Raw genomic sequence first — 19,815 nt, 5'->3', positions numbered from 1 at the left:
TAAATGAATTCACACTCTACACGTTCCACTATTTTACATGTACTTCATGCGATCGCTCAGTCTAAGCAAAACAAAAGTACACACCTGCTCTTACTTAAGCAGTTGGAAGCCACTGTAATCTACAATGAATTTACAGCAATATACGACTGTACAGATTCTGAATACTGAAATTGAGCAGAATTAGACACACATTTACAGCACACTGAGGATGAAATTCACTTTTGCATAACATGGACAACTTCTTTCTACTTCACATGTCATTAACACTCACATATTAAACAGCTATATACTTTTCAAACCTCAATGACACTTAACAATAAAACATCTTTGTATCAAAGGTTTATATAAAATAGTAAAGTGTGCGGGAGTACCAACCTTCATAATGAAAAGAAAATAAATCGATATGAATGACCTTCCTACAAGACAATGCTCTGGGCGCTAACGACCCACAATACAAAACATTACCGCGCCGTTTCTGCTAGCGGCCTGCGCAGCCTGACGCTGCTGTCTCACACTGATGCGAGTCGACCGCGCGGCAGTGCCCATAAGTGTTACAGGTACTGTTCTACTTCTTCACAAGTTAACATGGAGATAAAACATTGTTATGTACAAACAGTGGTAGTATTTCTTTACCAGGTACCAACCTGCAAACACAGGTAAAGTTCAGGAGCAATGAAGACAGTGCACTCGGTTTGCCTCTCAGCTTGCATCTGACTCGTGGGCGGAAGTCCATCCCCCTAAAGCAACCGGGTTGCACCTGTCTTGGAATAATAGTTCCACCTGGGGTGTTGCTCCATTTCTTTGTACCTTCTATACAGTTTATGTGACAAAATAATGCACTGGTTAGGTTGGTCATGTTGTCAAAGTCATTTTGGATATTAATAGCCACAGAAAATAACTGATAAACAAATTAAATAAATTAAATTAAATGATTAACACAAAAGTGGCCATGCATTTTGGGTGTGCCACAAGAAGATAAAATCCAAGTGTTCTTTGCGGAAAGGACTTTACATTTGCAGGCTTGTTCTGGCTTTTCCCAGACAGATGAGCTTCACATAACTGAAAACTTCTTAACAGTGAGTTCTTACATCACACACACTTGTTGACCACACATTCAGGAGAATACCAACAATACACGGAAAGCTCCACAAACACAGTAATTGTGGCCTCCCCTATAAATTGGGAATCAAAGCACAGTCATAATTACAGTGCTGTTTTTTCACCAGCTTTTCCAAACTATTTTGAGCTGAACTTATTAAAGCTGTGCCGCCACTAATTAAGTTGTTTGTCTTTGCAAAGCGATCTCTGCCTGCCCACTGCTTCTTACTAATAAGTAGTTGTGTCATGGCACCCTGTCTACTGATTGAAGAGTCACGGAAAACAGAAAGGTGGAAGAAAAATGACCCGACAATGGCAGACATTCATTAAAGCAGTGTATGTTTTTATAATTTTGTTCACACTTTGAACTTTGAATTTAATACACTGAATGTTGCTTTATTTGCAGTTTTTCATAAAGGTGAAACTGCATCCTGCCAACTTACAAGTCTGCAGGGAGCTGTTAAGAACACTGATCATGGCCAGATACAATAAATTTTTGTCAGCTTTTGTTATAGTTTATTGGCCTGTGTGCACACCAAGTTTATTTCCTACAGATGGGGATGGTGAAAACTGAGGTTCCAGCTTTTATTTTGAAAGCTTAGAGATTGAACCCTTACTTCAGAGTATGTAAAAGCAAACCCTTGGAGGCAGAGGTTGTGTAAGCCAGTATAGAAATAATTACTTCACCATCTGCTGTATCTGAGCAATGTTGAGACTGTTGAGAGGTCTCATGTTCCTTCATGTCATCTAATACACAACTTGGAGCAAGACAAGTAATTTAAGCTTGGTTTGCAGACATTACAGAGAATACCGTGGGGCAGCGTGCATGTCAGACTCTATAATCATATGAGGAGATTCTGTCAATGTCTGTATGCATATTATATCAATGCATGTTGTGTAGTGTGAATATTTTAGCATCAATTAAGTGACAGTTTGTAAACATGCAAAATAATCTAGGCACAGCATCATTTCTCAGTTTCCCAGAAATGAAGCCAAGCAGCACAGGGTGAGAAACAGACTTTTTGAAATGAGTTCCAGTTTAAAAGCAGTAAATTATAAACGTAGTTATGAAGGAATGCAGAAGAAAACCAACATAAGGCACAAGATTAAATTATGTTTGCATGTGAGTAGCACCATATGGTGGTTTACCCTTTCTGTACAAGCTGCGTGACTGCTAATATAAGTATGCTCAAAGTTTGCATGCTAGAGGCCCATGTATGCGGTCTTGTGAGGTTACTTCGTGTGACTCTTCTAGCTGGAGGCTTTCTCGCTTTCTGTCTCTCCTACTTTGAAGCATGCCGTGGAGTAGGAAGCTGTCTGCACCAGCAGCAGTCTGATTGGTGATGAATGTCTGGACAGATAATCTGTGACTGATCTTGCCATCTATCTGCCCTCCAATTTAACCCTTTGCACCTAGGGAAGTTAACAAACATTCCTACCTACAGTATTCACAAACTGATCAGGATTAAACACATGTAAAACACACAGGTAAAATCAAGCCTTGAGTTTGAGTAGGGTTGACTGCCTCATTTACTTGTATTCTGATGATAGTCTTCAGAAGTGGACATGTCGCCAGTCTGCAGGGCTAACACATAGAGACAGACAACCATCTACACTCACACCTATAAGAAATGTAGGCTCCCTAACCTAGCCCCGTATATGTCTTTGGATTGTGGGAGAAAGCCAGAGAACCGCAAGAGAGTCGACACAGACACAGGGAAAACATCCAAACTGGCTTCAAATTTAGGACCTTATTTTTGTGAGCTGACAGTGTCAGCCACTGAACCATCATGCCACCCTAAAACAGAGATAATTGTAAATAAAGGTCTGCATCTATTGTACAGTAATGCTGCAACTTAGAAATGGCGGTTACTTTCCAGAACTGAAATAAAAACGATTTAAAGAAAAAAAAAACCCCAAACAAACAAAAAACACAGTAGATCTCATTTTAGCTAAGTAATATGGACCTTTAAAAAACCCCACTGTAAAACAAGTAGGTTTCAATAAATATTTAAAACTCTTAAGCCCAGTCTAAAATTAAAGTGATGCACTTGTAGACTGCTTTTGTCACATGTAGGTTTAAATCCTTTTGCCTGTCTCTTTCCCCTTCTATCCCTGCCACTCCAACTTACTCTGTTAACACTGAACTCTGTGTAACATACTGTTTAACTCCTCCTCTTCTTTCCTCAGCGACACTTACACTGCATGTCATTAAATTTTATGTCACTCTCCAGGCCAATGAGCTTGTAATATCCTGGGCCAGAAGTTTTATGGTGGTTTGTCTGTGCCGTTGGATGAGAGCTGGATGTTTGAGTGCAGGGTGAGCAATAATAGCTGAGAAGTCCTGAGCCAGGCACACAGGAATTATGTTTGCTGTTAAAATATCAGCTCTCTGACAGTTCATGGCCTGAACCCCGTTTACCTATTACCTCCCCTCTGTCTAGCCCATAGGATATCAAAAACAGTACTTAAACAGATTTTACCCAAACGAGAGCAGCCGTGCTGTATAAGAGTCATTACACACAAATCACATAAAATTGCTTAAAGCTACAGGATTCTTGATTACATAGTAAAGACCTTATCAGCTAGGGTTCATCCAATAAGCAGTCTGCAATAAGCATCTAATAAGAGTTTTTCATTAATAATACAAAAATGTAAATTAATTGAAATCATTTATAGTAAATCCTGCACATCTTATGGAAAAAAGCTCCTAAATCATGGATAACTTAAGCTCTCGTTCATTGCTAATCTATGTCTGATATCTGGAACTCCTTTACAAACACAAATGCACACCTTACATCATACCACTTCTGCGTCACTTCAACCCCACCTGTCTTCAGTCTCTTCCATCCTAAACTTTACTTATTCTTATGTCTTGCATATTGCTTGGTCTTCCAACATGTTTCTCTGCACATCATTCTTTATCACTTTTAACAGGACTTTTCTTCCTGTGTAACTGTTAAGATTTGAACGGTTTTTGGTTGAGAATGCAACACAGTGCCTGCTCACATACACTCAATGCTTGTGGAGCAACAGTAAGTGTAGCAACACAAGAGTGTAGATCCCAGGGTGCATTGGGAGTGCTTGAGGAAATGTAAGCAGCTTAAGCAGTCCATGATGTTGTCATCTCTTCTCAGCTGAGCTCCCAAAATAACAGGCCCTCTGGGTACAGACTGGCAGAGCTGAGCAGGGGACAGTCAACAGACAGACCCAGAACAACCCGGCCCAGATTACACCAGATCAGACCATCCCAGTTACTCAGGCCATTTAAGCTCACACTGGTCATTTTAACTTTACAAAGCAAAAGTTCTTCCAGAGGACTTTGCCTTTACGTTTTATGACAGTTATCACCCCCGCTACTCAGAAATTTGTACAGCTCAGCCCATTTCATAAAAGAGCTGAGTGCAGCAACCAGTTTCCTGTGAAGCCCTTCATTTTGTTAAATCACTGGCTCACGTGTTAGCCAGTTAACTTTAATGAGTAGGCTTTTGGCCTGTGGCTTGTGTGACTGGTAAGGTAGTCATGGTGGCGATGACAGCTGAAGGGGGATGAACGTGCCACTCTGTTTCTCACACGTGTATAAGGAAACACATACAAAAACACAAACTGAAACTCAAGTGTAAAGCAGCCCTGGACCATCAAAGCAGCACTACTATGTTTGACTGTTGGTATGATGCTCTCTTTTTTAAAATGCTGTATTAGCTTTACTCCAGATGTAATAGGATGTAAACCTTTCAAAAACTTCAATGTTTATTTTGTTGATCATCAATGGTCTTTACCTTGAAACTTTTCTGTGGATGCCATTTTTGTCTGTTTGTTATGTTGAGTCATGAGCACGAAGCTTAATTGAAACACGTGAGGATTGCATTTCTTTAGATGTTGTGGGATCTTTGCGATCTCCCGGATGACTTGTCAGTGCTCTTGGAGAACATTTAGTAGGCTGGCCACTCCTGGGAAGGTTAACCACTGTTCCAAGTTTTATCCATTTGTGTAAAATAGCTCTCTTGATGGTTTGCTGTAGTCCCAAAGCTGTAGAAATAGATTTGTAACCCTTTCCTGACTGATAGATGTCACCGACTTTATTTCTCGTGGCATGATTTGTTGCTTTTTGAGAGCTTTCACTTTGTCATTCAGGTTCTATTTAAGCAATTTCTCGATGAGGTGATTATTGACTTAACAATGAGGGGCAGGGTCACACAGGGCCAGGTAGGTTTAGCCAGTTTTTTTTCCTCTTAATAAATGAAATCATAATTTAAAACCTGCACATTGTATTTACTTGGATTATCTGTGTCTAGTAATAAAATTTGTTTGAGTATGAAACATGTACATGTAACAAATATGCAAAAAAAGTACAAAATTGGGAAGGGGGTAAATACTTTTTCCACAGCACAATATCTACAAGCCCTCATTAAGTTGCTAAGTGTGTCGGAGAAGGAAAATTCTACACTTCCACTGAGACAGCAGACAGAGAAGAGTGTTTAAGTCTTCTCACTGCCCCTCTTTCTCCCATCTAGGTCATAATATAGGCTATAGGCTCCTCTATGTGTTTTCTAAGTATGGTAACACAGCACGCTTGTCTGTAAATAGGTGATTGGCATCCACTGTCTCTGTGTCAAACACATGCAGTATATGCTGCAGTGTGTGTATTCTCATTCATACCAGTAAATACAATGGGACCAGTTAAAAAAAAATACTGTGAAACTGGGCTGCTCTGGACTGTATTCCCCTGATCCTTTGGACACTTGGAGCTGTGTGTGTTCACTGTTTACAGTTGTTGCCAAAGATAGAGAAAATTAATATTTTATTTGCCCTAAAAGTTATATCTACAGTTACACTGGAATACGTTTAAAAATGTAAAGTTGCTTTTTACTACACTGTAAGAGCCAAATGTTGTATTCAAATAAAGTGTTTCCATTAATAATAATAAAATGATTATGACTTTTAGGACCCCAGTTGGCACAGCAGTAAAACCTATTACTCACTCGTGTCCTGCAGAAGTTACACTTCTCGCAGAGAAGTTTAAGTTTGGCGAGGCATTTGCAATTATTAATGTTGCAGATCGGAATCCATTAAAGGATCTACAAATGTTTGACCACATGTGACACATATGCTGGTCTCAAAGTATGACATCATTGAGGTATTTCAAAATACTCATCAGTGACGGTGATTAAAATAAAGTCAGGTTTCAAACTGCAGTAATCAGCATTTTCCTAAATGTTTCTCTTAAAAGTCTAAGTGCAACAGTCCACAGTATTTTTGGTTAAAGTATTATCAAGTTATTTTGCTGGGCCAAAAACACGAGTTATTTTAAAACACTCACTGGTTGCTAAGCTGTCGTCATGCGTTTAACTTTGTGCCACGTTCACAGCTTTGCTCCTACAGCCTGTCATCACACCTGTTTATGGCAGAGGTCAGGGGGCAGGTCACTGAGTAGGCTGAAGGCAGGCCAAGAATGAAGAGAATGATTGTGGATGTGGTGCTGATTACTGCTAAAGTATTTGAAGTGTTAGTATTTGTGGATGAGCTCTGAAGGTACCGACGTGTGACAGGTGGAGAGGTGCAGAAGTGCGTTCTATAAATTTTCAAGAAGGTAGTCAGGTCATCGGGTTCACAGACGCTGCTATTCTATATTTCTTTCGTTTTTTTATTACCAACAATCATCTGCTTACGAAAAATTTAAGCATGCTCTTAAAATCTGAATCTACTGTTGGTATTTAAATTGAAAAGTAAGGTGACTATTGAACATTATTATACAATGATCACCTTCCAGATTATTGTATAACCGTCAAACGTTTTTCCCATAAGAGCAATCTGTGTGTCTTTTTATAGTCCATATACATATTAGCCGGTTGTTGTGTCTTAAACTGTAGTATGCGTATAGTCTGTGGCTATACTACTCTGCATCTGTCGGCCTCTTTCAAATTAGATCGCCTCTACCCTGAAAGAGATCTTTCATCATTTCTTCCCTTTTATACACAATCCTCTGTGGCTGGTGAAAATCAAGCTAGCAGCAAGAAAGGTCACGGAAAAGCACTGCTGCTCACTTTAGTGATTGGAGTTCCTAACCATTATCACTCAACTTTGCTGCCAAATTTTACTGTGCTATATGCTACATGTCATACATGCATTTTTTTTTACAGTTTAAAGACACAGCGACTGACAGTTCATACTAGATAGAATTAGAAGTACAGTAAAAGCTGAGTGTGTGCAATGGCTACTTTACCCTAATAGCTTTTTGACATACCATGGTAATCAGAGTAACATGAAAAAGTTCAATTAAGGGAATTGTGCTGGAGCAAAGGTGCTTTATGTACTGAACCAGAGTCCCTCTGGGATTTATAGTGTCAAGCCATAATGGAGTGTTTGTGGTTAGGTCACATGAAGGACAAAGGCATATCCAGTCTGCATTAGATTTAGACCTGATAGACTGTGGGGAAAGCATCAGTTGTAAGTCTGTGAGAATGATGTGTACTGTTGTAAGCGCCTCAGTACTGATGCCAGTGGTAGCATGTTCATGTTTGCTGGATTAGGTCTGCTGCTCTGACATTAAAAAGGGCTGTGACTTTATGTCAGAGCCCTTATCAACATCAGATAGGAAACAGCAGCATACAACAGTTTAATGAAAACCTGTACTCAAAACAATCTGACAGATCCATGACTCCAGATTGCTGGCAGAGAGCTATTGTATTTAAAAAGAGCACCTGGTCTTTTTACCCTTGTTTAAAAATCCTGTTGATAAGTTGTGGAATCAGAAAGCATCTAAAATGCTGTTCTGTTTGGGTCTAACTGTATGTAATGTGTCTAAAGGGATTTAAACTTATTTTCTGCGGCATTGCTGAAGTCTAAAGTTTCCAAATATCTTATGTATCATAATGAAAAAAAAATAGTGATACTTTATAATACAACTAATGACTAAGGGTGTAATCCTCCTGTAATTAAATGCTATTATATTTATATTATAACACATTTTCCTGCAAATACTGAAAAACAGGTACACTATAACAATTGGGTAACACGCCAGGTTTACAATGCAGGAACTCCAGCAACACTTGAGGGAAGATGAACAACTTTAATAATCGACCAACGCGTTTCAGCCTGTGGCCTTCATCAGGGTCAACACGCCAGGTTTAGACAGGAAACAAAGAAATCATTAATAAGTAATTTTAGGTAGTTCATAACTTCCATTATTTTACAGGAAAAGAAACACAAATTATTATGTAAATAACTTTAAGAATTGCATGGAGAATTTTAGTTAGTGCGTAAGTAATTTTACCTGTATAAGTAGGGCATAACTTCATGTATTTTATAGGAAAGAAGAAAAAATACTTTATGATTATATTTAGGAAGTCCAAAACTCATTTAAAGTAGTGCCTAAATTCATGGTATTTTACAGGAAGTAATTTTAATTACTGTGTACTTTCTTGGTAATTTTGTGGAAAAACAAACAATATTTCCCTATGTCACACTGTGAGTGCACTGGGGTGTTTGGGGTGTGTGCCAGTTGCTTAACTTTAGCTCTATCATTATAATGTTACCTGTACTATTATAAGGCCTGCAAATTTTGATAGTATTTATTTTTTTGTAAGTTGGTAAAGCAGAACATGAAGTCCCTACCATGAAGTAGGTAGGCACACTACATGTAGCTTTTAGGCAAATACAATTACATTCTAATATAAATTATAATGCATCGAAATTTAATTAAATTACAGAGAAATTATGCTCTTAATTGTTGGCTGTATTATTAATATATAGAAGAAGTGCGCCACTGATCTTGCATTTTTGGTTGACTTGTTATCAGGAATACAGGCTGCATAAATATGTAGGATTATGGTTGTCTTAGAGAGGCTTTGAAGCACAGAGAAATGAACATAAGGCTGAAAATAGAACAATCATAATATTGTAGAGTATAAAATGCCATCAAATGTCTTCTTGTGTCCTAATAACAGCCTAAAACTTACAAATATTTAATTTACTATTGTACAAAAACAACACAAGTATACCCAATAACAAAAAAAATGTATAGCTCTATCATTGCAGCTATAATAGAAATGCAGTATAAGCACATGTAGAGCCTCATTAAGTATATTTCAGATAAATTAGGTGTGACTGGCACTTTTTTCATTTTTTTACTCAAAGAATCAAAATCATTTCCTCAAAATACATAATTTACATTATTTGGTTACTGCTTTGAAAACCATCCTTATTAGCAGTTACACAGCATAATAAAGAAAATCTAAACCATTTATTTCACAATACCTTTGTATGCTACCATGAAGACTGAGCTCGATGTCTTTAGAAAGACAGACACTGATAGCGCAGGAGCTGGAGCTGATAATGACTTTCAATGATCTGCGTAAATTGTCATGGATGCAGTCAAATTTTGGGTGTGATTCAAAACAAAATCTGTAGCTTTACTGATCACTGTGATAGTTTGCCGTGGTGCGTAATTTCAAATCCTGCACTCCTGATGCGTGTGCGTGTGTTTTTGATTTTAATATTATTATCAAGCACCGAGCATACTGGGTTTATTCTTAGTATCTCTTCATCTCAGCTGAATATGACATCTTGCCTGTAGCTGTGGCAATACAACTATAATAACATGAGGGAAGGGATGCTGCATCAAGAATCTTTCTCAGTGCCATTTTCATTGGTCAGTGGTGTGGCATTTGTTTCTAGTGTTTTACTTGGCTTTCTGTTAGGACTAAAGGGCAGCACTGTTAGTACAAACTGACCTATGAAACTGTCAAGAATGCTCATAATTGTCATCACATGACAATTATGATATATGATCAGAGGCATCATTTTAAAGAAAAATGCATTTCTTTTTTTTTTTAAATAGGAAAGCTGCACTTCTGGGCAACATTTTAGGGATAGGTTTAATACAAATGACATTTAAATAATTAAAATATAAAAATACAGCATATTGTAACTAAAATAAGAAATTAAATCAAAGTATACCATCACTGCTGCAAACAGCCTCTGCTGTATATGTATAACAGTATAGCTGATGTAGCTGACAAACATGCCTTGTACTTAAGTTCAGTGTACAAAAGTGAAGTTAACAGCACAGACAAGAACATATACACTTTGCTCTTGTGAACAGTGTCAGCAGCATTTGAATCATGGCACCATGGCATTAATTGTTGGATGAATCCCACTAACAAACTACCCAACTATAAAGTCACAAGAGCTATAATGGAGTAATTAGTGCCTAATTGATACAATAGTTCCTCATTAAACAAGTATCGACCATACTGTAGCCCATATCTCATGGGAAAAACTGCCTCATTTGATCGAACATTGCAAACATTTGCTTTGTTTCTATTCCAGCCGCTCTATGTCTTATCCACTGTGGATGTTGTCATAGCAATTATCTGCAATGCTGTAAGCAGGTTTACTGTTTTGTGGCCTTGGTGCCTGCTCATCAGTGCTGGCTGTTTAAATACACAAAAATCAAACAGCTGTGGCACCATTAATGAGGGAAGAACACAGTAATCTCTCTTTACAGGAGGAAGAGGATGCAGGCATGGGCCAGGTACTTTATTTTCAGCAATCCATTCAGGCAACAGGAATCTATCAGTGGGTGAATGTCTGAATGAAATGAATGAAAGCATATAAAAAATGAAGCTGGAGCATTTTAGTGAGGCTCACCAGTTATTCCTCAAACCCTGCAGTGTAGAATGTTCTGGAAAAGTGTGGCAGGCTAACCAGTGGTTTTCAGTTACAGAAGCACTTTAACATCATGGAGATGACCAACAACTGGTGCTTTCTTTCCCCTCCCTGGAGCTGACATTTAGTCTCACATGATATCACTAAATAATCTGGCAGCTTTTTGTGTTGTGTTAAAAATAGTTGCTGGATAACTGCTATGATGTAGTTTTATTTCATTCTGTCACACTGGAGAAAAGCTTATTTTGAGGCAGATCAGACTAAATCTAGTGTATTTGATTTTCTTGGGAGGTGTTGAGCTGAACCACATTTGTTAGAAACCAAATTGTCACATTTTAAATAGAGCAACAAAAAAAAAGTTATTTGATTTTTGGGCTGAATTGATGTATTTCAGTAAGCGAGTGTTTTGAGAGTGTTTAGGTAGGCTACCTAGCCTAGGGCAAATGATGAGCAAGATTAAGACAGATGTCTCTCATTGTTCAAATATATAACAAGTTGGAGTGACTGTAAAAAATGTTTCTGTAAAATAAATAAATAAATAAATAAGTATGAGAACTGATCTGATTTGGCTTAAGCTATTTCTGTCTTCATTTCCAATCCCAGTAAACACTGTCAAACTGGCAAAACCCATGTCTTTTGTCTCTGTTTAAGTCTACACTATTCATACATACTTGTGAATGATGCTCACTATTAGTGCCTTAAAATTGAATAGTTACAAGAAATTGCAGTATGACATACAGACTGAAAAACAAAGGTATTTTCTGATGCTATGTTACTTGCCTGTTGTTTGATATGTCCGGATGCCAGTAATCCCTGGAGAAATGTTGTCAATAAATCTACCAGCACCCCAGATCGTCACCTGTTACTGTTTTAAGTGCTCATAAATACCAGGAAGGGTGTAGATTTCCATTTACCACTTGTGCGTGTTGTTAGGTGTCAGCGTATGGTGAGTGTGGGTGGCTTGATAACACTGAGTAAAGCAGCTGTCTTAAGCAGTTCCTGTGTAATTGTAATCCCTCTGATCAGGCTCTCTGTAAACACTAGATAGTAAACCTAGCCTGGAGCTTCACTCAGCATTGGACGCGCACATGTGCACAGTTTTTCCACTTATATTTACTACTACTGGCAGTACAACTACACCTGGACTTATAGTTGGTTACATGCTGACACACATGTATCTTTTCTTTAAGATCAAAGGAGATGACACTTGATGAAAAAGTGTGGTCTTTTATAGTGGTCCTGTTTTTTAATGGTCACTATCTGCAGGACTTAAAATGATAACCCCCTCATCCAGTTTGCACAGATGGTGCCATTTGCCCTGTTTGTTTATGACTGGATGCAATTCCTATAAAACGCTCACTTGGGATCAAACTGCGAGAGTGGGAGAACTCTACTCCATGTATCACTTTTTTAAATCCTTCAAGTGCAGTGCCCACATAAGACGGATGGAATGAACCTTTTTTGCTGCACTGCTCTCGGATGACAGCTTTTATCATAGGTTGTGTCAGACGTTACTGCTAAAATACCCCCCCCCCCCAATGCCCCTTTTACATCTACCACTCTCGCTCACTCTCTCTCTCACTTAATGTGTAGCACTGAAATGTTAGCTAAACTTGCTTTGCCTCTGTAAGGCATTCATAAAAGATACACAACTACATGTCTGGATGGCCCGAATGCATAATTTATGTCTTGGTGTGAAGCTAAATCCTACACTCATCCCTCTTTCTCTCCCTCTCTCTCCGCTGTACTCTTCAACTTTGTAATGGCTTCTGTGTAGTCATAAAATGCTGGTACTGTTGCGTCATCTGATGCCCATCCTATCCTTTCCAAACACGCACACAAAAACACACGCACAGACTCAGAATGTCAACCTGGTAAGAAGTCAGAACCAGAACTGCACTCAGCTGCAGCACTTTGTAGACATAGTTTATTTATCACACTGTCTTTCATTTCAAACATTTGCTTTCTTTTAAAGTTTTAGATTCAACCACCCTCCTTGTAACACAAGATATGCTGATAAATTAGAGAGACATTGCCACACCTGCTTGGAAACCCACCCAAAAAGTTCTCTCTGTAGTTAAACTGGCAAAATATTTGAACCATAAATAGTCAACTTTATTTAGCTTTATGCAAAACAAGGTTTTCAAGCTGTGACATAAAACTACAGTAACTTAATGCACCAGGTAGCCCGTTTCACGGAAACATCTTGGAAGTTGTCCTTGAAACTGTAAAAAGATGGGCACTTTAAAAAATTCTTGGCGGGGGACTGTATGAAAAATATATTCAATATCAACTACCATATGATAACTTCAAATGATAAGATCAAAAAACATGAAGAGAGCACCACAGATAAAGAACAACTTGAATTTTGAGGGTCTTTGAAAGGCGGTCGCCAAACAAACACATAAAAAGCCCTAGCAGCCAATAGAAAGTCACTTTCAAAAAAATACTTAGATACTTTCCATCTGTGTACCAAGCCTTAGTACCCAGCATAAGATATCAGTAGATGTCAGTAAGAAATGGTGGCTAATAATTTTAGCTATTGTCGAGTCTCGATTATGTCTTGGAACTATATCTACATCTTAGTATGATGTATGTGTTCTCTTGTAAAGTCCTACACCACAAGGATTTGGCATCCAAGTAAATATTAGACCCCTGTAGGTTCTTATTTAGCAACGATCTAACAATGGGTTAAAATGCCCTCCAATTAGCAGTGGCAGTTTTGCTTATATAGCACATTTTATTATCACACATAAACGTATTATGTGTAAAGCCCTAACTCTGACTTATCTGTGAAATGGGCTTTTGATAGTTCAAACAGAGGAATAGCAGGAATGTCCTCACTTTCCGTAACTGTCCTGGCTCATAAAGGTAAAACATGAATATAAAAATACACACACAAGCATAGTCTTCACATGCCCCTAGGCCCTTTGGGCAGATGGACTTCCCAGATACTCCCTCCCATGCAAACTGCGGTATGCAGGCTTGTTCAACGTACACAATCACATTTGAGTCAGTCAGCTGTGAGAAACACGAGAGCCAAGATGACCAGAGACAATGAGCTCACCATAAACAGCCGGAATGAAATTGTTGTCGGCGCTGTCGTGCTGTGACGTGGGTGTTACGTGCTACAGCTCCAGTTTGATTTCTTCAAAGTGACAGAGGCCTCAGAAGAGGTAGGTTTTTTTTCACTGTGCTGGCAGACCATCGTCAGAGCTTGTGTAGGATTTAGACAGGGAGACAAAGTGAGGCAGTCACCATTTCCCACTGACGTATTATGCTGGGGACTAAGACTTGGTATAAAACAGATGAAAAGAGGAAAAAAAAGGTGGATCTGTGTTTTACTTTAAACGGTTATTAAAGTGTCAAAACAACAGACAAAAATTCAAATAATTGTGATTTCACAAATGCAGACACTGTTATACAGGAGCAAAGCACCAGAAAAGAAACATTCTTTTTCTGTGTGAATATGGCATCTAGGGATGTGCTGAACATCATATGAACTATTTTGGCAATACTATGACTGATGACTGCTACCAACACCACTTTAAATGTCCCCATGTGCCATTTTCTACTGGTTGAACATTTGAGAATGTAGCTGGGTGTGTTTGGGAGAGTGTGTTGAGCACATGATGGTTCAGCAGCTGTGATGTTGGCTTATGTAGTAGGAAAGGTTGAGGGTGTGTAACAGCTGCGAATGAACAGGATTTGTCAATTGTCACATGACAAGAACTGGAATATGTAGTTCAATTCATATTCTAATAATACAATGAGAAATTAATGGATCTGCAAATACATAATCTAATTTCTAGGACAAACTTTCCAAAGTGGTACATTATATTCTCTACATTTACCTTTTACATTTACCATCTTGGTAAGCATAACTGTATCTATTACATATAGTCTTTATCTATTTTCTATATTATAATAAATTTTGAAAAAATTACCATCTTCATCAAAAAAAAAAAATAGAAATTGGTTTTGCTGATCAGTGTTAGGGGTAAAACAATATCAAATATCTGAAAATTACTGACACTGAGTAAATACTAATGCAAAGCATACAAGCCAATAGAAGATCAAGTTTCCCTTATTTTAAGGCCTCCTGTTACTCTTGCACCATACTGTTCTGGAATAACCTGATTTGTTCCAGTTCAGATCATCAGACAGTTGAGACAGAACTTTGTTTTGCCCTTTTTTTTGGCAGTCTACTGCTTTAGTTTTTTTCATAAAACATAACAAATATCTTTTTTTTAAAAATGATACAGTTAAAAAAAACTACCTCTGAACCTTCCAAAATACAGCATGAGGAATCAGAGGCACCAAAAATCAATCACATATATTTCATGATTCAGATTTTGGGATTAGCTGTTCCTAAATCTCTTCTCTCTGAATGTCTGGATTTTGGATCCTTTATGTAATCCTACATCAAGGGCAAGCAAGCTGGGACTCTTGGGTCAATTTAGAATTTGACAGTATGTTAATTACATGTTAATATAGCAGAAAGGGTTAGCTATATTACCTGATATTGTCCTAAAAGAAGCTATTAACTGATCCCCGTGCTTTTAAAAAAATTAATTTGGTAGAAGTTGTCCCGCTTCACATGTTCTCCAAATTTTACCCAGTTTTATTTATCCTTCATATTCATATCTACAGCATGTTTACTTAAAAAACTATCGTGAATATATAATTAAAGCTCCTACAAGGAATAATACCAGACGTGGCTTTAAAAACCATGGATTGCAGTATAAATCTCCAGGTCTCACCAGAGGCTCATAACTTTTTATTTGAATTTCATTTCCTCATAAACTCCCCCTCAATACCCACACATTATTAACACACACTGCAGGACTTTTATAGAGCATATTAATCAAAGAAGACATATGGAACAGTGTTTATTGCAGCTCTTAACAACACCGTCACAACACAATGAGGTTAACAAAAACACATTTTCTGTAATTTTTTTGTAATGTTCACTTTTGCAGAGTGAACAACACTTGGCTGGAAAACCCCCCCAACAAAAACCAAACAAAAAACCCTGTAAAACAAGTGTGTTTCACTACTCTTTTAACATTTAATTCTGTAGTGTCTGAGGTGTTTGTTAATTAAAGTGTTTGGTTGCCACAGCTGTGATAATTTAACAGTACTTTATTTTTAAATTAATAAACACAAATTAAAATATTTATCTAAGTTTGTTGAGTTTTATATTTACATAGTTTACATAGTTTTAGTCTTTAAAAAATATAGGTCCTATAAAGTATTCAGTGACTTCTTTCTCTTCCAAATCTCTGCAAAGCGATATGGAGAGAGGCATTTTTCTTGACCACTTCAACTTTAAATCTAACATTTCTCATTTCCATCCCTGGAGCTGTTATTTTTTAAAAAATACTGATCTGTCATAAAAGACTTGAAGACTCTTCAGCATGTTTGCTGCAGAAATTCAGTAAATAGACTCACACTAATAAGGTCACCCTGATTTTCTCTTCTCCACCTCGTACTCTTGTTCTTTAAAACTGTGCAAATGGCTTTACTCCTCCACTTTCCTTCTCCGCCCCCTCTCCCTCTGCTACCTTTCCTCCTCTAACAACAGTGAAGGCTGTAAATGTGCATTAATAAACTAAAGTACGATAGGTTTTGATGCCCATCTGGGATCTGATCTGGTTGGCAGAAGGCACAGGAAGATGCTGCCCTCCATATTTGCTCTGCCAGAGACTGTGTTCTTGGCGGAAAGGCTTGGTTCAAGGACTATTTCAGTGCAGTAATTAATAAAGAGTCTTGTCACAACCTGTGAAGGCTTAGTGGTGATATGATTATATGGTACTCACATCCAGTTACACAACTTCTCAAATTTTAACTTTGAATTTAGTGATATAGTGTTTGAACCGCTCAGTACTTTGTCTACTTTGCTCTTTACCTCTATGTAGTTTGAGGTAGAGTTTACTTAACACTGACCCAAGACCCGATGACCTCATACTAACTTATAGTAATGTGTAATATAGAATGTGAGATTGCCATTTGCACTTAGTCAACCATGAACTCAGACATTAGTTAGTGCAGTTAGTTATTGGATGACTGCTGCCACTGCTACCTAGAAGGCAGGTGCACTGCATGCCATTATATAATACTATTGGACAACAAGAAATGACAAACTTAGTGGGTTTAAATAATTGATTATGTCAAATACTGATGCTAGTTTACAGCTTTTGAATGTTTTAATTATTGTTTTCTCGTCAGATTAAACCGACTGACTACAGGAGATCTATAACTACTATGCTCCAGACAATGATACTTGGCTTCATGGGCCAACAGCATGGATTCGCTCTTTCTCTTGCACTCAGCTGCAGGTCTCACACTGAGATTACCTCCTTCTATCCAACTCACTAGATGACAGTGCTCTGTTGGCAGCAAGCAATTTCTCATTTTTTTGTATTGAGCATCTAAGGCCACAAATACCACTGGACCTCTCAAGGACACATTTATGGCTTTTGCAAAGTGTTTTACATGCTACTTATTTTTTTCTCCCTTTGCTCTCTGTGCACCACATGGTGTGCTTTTGAAGAACAATTGCCCACTTTAATTAAGTGCATCGATCCATTAACACGAGTGGCATCTTTCTGTTCACCCATTCATAGCTATATCACATGTTTTTTCATCAAAAAGCAACAAATGCTCCGCTTGGAGCCAAGAGCAGTCAAACAGCTGCTACAGACTTCTGCAGTGCATTAATGAACTTGCCATGTCATTTGAAAGCAGCAACTGTTTGAATTTCTTTTTTAGGCTAAGGAGTAATTTTATTATATCACATTCTGAACTGGTTAATAAAACAAAAAGGCTGCAATCGGCCACTTCCAGAAAATTAATCAATTACAAGCTTCACAGGCAGCTTAATGTCATCAAAAATGTAACCAAAACATTTATTTTTTAATTTTTTTAAATCTTGCAACAAGATTGACTGTCTGTTTTTCCAGAATTGATTATGAAGATTTTATGTATTTTATGTTTTAATATCCACTCTTACCATGTCAATGCCTGGTTAATTTCTTCAAATCCAAGGGCTTTTGGAGGAGATAGTTGACACTGTGCTAATCGTCTTATGCTTAAAAGACAGATGTTTCCTATTAAAATCCCCATGGGAAGATGACTGCACATCAAAGTATATGCTTTTAAACACCGGCAAGCCATATAGTGTGATGGACAAGCTACATGTTCTTTCGATCGGTGTAACGTTATTCGTAATGTTCTACAGCGAGCGTGGGGTTGATGTGAAAAGAAAGTATAAATCGTATGTGACTTTGAAGTGGATTTGACATGAGATATATCATAAGCTACTTGGAGTCACTTACCTCTCAGGCTTTGTTGATCCTATTACCCTTGAACCACCTCCCACAATGTTTCAGTCATCCCGCAGTCAAAGGCCTATTAATCAGCAGGCAGTAGTATAGACTTTATGATCCAGTTTGCTCTCGTCAGCTGTTAATTGCGGTGAAATGGATCTTTAACATTAATCTCTCTCAGCATGAGTGCGTGTTTGAACCCAGAAATATTTGAATGCATGACGGGGAGGGAGATGAAACATTTTACATGTTCATCTGTGCGTCTATAAATGCTTGTGTGCATACATGCAAAGTAGCACATTAGAGCAAAAGGTGAGAAAAAAAGTGTCAAAAAAGGTGAAATTACATGTAAAAAATTACTCTCAGGGCACGTTTTATAGTAAGGTTAAGAATAACCAAGCACTTAGGTTTACAATGATCTTTCTAGACTTCTCATAAATATCCATTATTTTTTTCTTTGACAAAAACTTTGTCAACCCCTGCTAGTTATTCTTATTCTTCCTTATTCACTTGCGTAGTAGGTAGTATTATGGTAGGTGCAATACTGCACTGTTTGAGTGCCAGCGGGATAACTATTGGTGCTATTGGTTATGGTGCTATTATGTATATTATACTGTCTATCATTACATATACCAATATTTACATTTTTAAATATAAATGATAGCTTTTATACTTCTTATTATTAAGGGATCCCTACATTGGAAGTCTGTTATACTGAACCCTATTATTTTCAATGCCACGCTGTTCAGAAATACACCTTTATTTCACTAATTTGCAAGCAGAAAATCCTATGAGAACTTCTGATAGCGCTCTACCACAGTAACTCCTACAGTAACTTGCTAAGACACCTCAACAGGGGTCACAAATTATGTTCTAAGACCACTGATGCAATTTTAGAAGAAGAGAAACAAGTGTTCTGCATGTTACTACAGCAGTTTTAAAAAGGCTTTTCTTTTTAGTAACCTATTAAAGCCACCAAAAGTAACTCAGTCGATTGGGCTCATACTAGAAGAGTTGGTCAGAAGCTTCTACTCATTGTCCTCCTTTGGCCATACCTTTTTCTCCTCATGGCAACGTCTTAAATTCCTTGTTCTGTTGCGCCTTAGTTCAGTGGACCAAGACTTCCTGTTTTTTCCACATTGTTTTGAAGCTTATTGTTTGAGAAAAGACACAATATTTCAACACCTACTCATTTCTAGATGAATAAATAGGACACGATGTCTGCCGCCCCTTTGAGGCAGACTCATAGCTTCTATACATGGTACATATTGGTGTAAATGGATTGCTTTTGCTGGGGGAGCATGACCGGAGCTATGGCCATATCATGTTGCATTTGAGTAATTGCTCTGTGGTCCTTTACAAGTTGTGCTTTCTTTCTACTAATGGAATTGGATTCTGACATAAGTTTTAATATACTATAATACTACTGGAGCATGACAAATTATCTGAAAACATACACAATATTTTACATTTCTCCATACGCTAAAGCCACAATTTAAAAGTTTAATTCATCTATAAAATATAACAGCTATTAGACATAATGAAGGCTAAGCAATGCAGAAACCTTGGTTAGGGTTTATTATAGATATAGAAAGATAAAACAAAATAAGGCTGCTAGTGTTTTTCTGGCTGGATCAGATTCATAGTAATTAGAAAGGTTATCTATTAGATGAGCTTATGGTATTTAAAACTACCACTCCATAAAGTTGCTGGTTAT

The 19,815-nt window shown here is 37.7% G+C and overlaps 2 protein-coding genes across 6 annotated transcripts in view; one reads left to right on the top strand and one right to left on the bottom strand.

The window, feature by feature from the left end:
* The window catches only part of LOC147337242 (uncharacterized), a 30,026-nt gene extending 18,303 nt beyond the window's left edge, over positions 1–11,723 (bottom strand). For 3 of the 4 annotated variants that reach the window (XR_015130563.1, XR_015130565.1, XM_086302412.1), the window contains exon 1: positions 11,548–11,723. The gene's annotated coding sequence lies outside the window, so the exon portion shown is untranslated. Of the gene's footprint in view, positions 1–644; positions 7,204–11,547 lie in introns of those variants that run through there. The other variant, XM_086302418.1, reaches the window with a different exon arrangement.
* fgf13a (fibroblast growth factor 13a) overlaps positions 1–19,815 on the top strand; it is a 100,227-nt gene that overhangs the window by 23,309 nt on the left and 57,103 nt on the right. The window lies entirely within an intron of this gene.

This window comes from Aulonocara sp. 'chitande type north' Nkhata Bay, linkage group LG2 (assembly GCF_057382095.1).
Source record: "Aulonocara sp. 'chitande type north' Nkhata Bay isolate Kocher_YH1m ecotype deep benthic linkage group LG2, A_spYH_male_GT1.1, whole genome shotgun sequence".
Taxonomy (NCBI): Eukaryota; Metazoa; Chordata; class Actinopteri; order Cichliformes; family Cichlidae; genus Aulonocara; species Aulonocara sp. 'chitande type north' Nkhata Bay.
The sequence above is the reverse complement of the archived record's forward strand: the minus strand, read 5'-3'. Positions and strand labels throughout refer to the sequence as shown.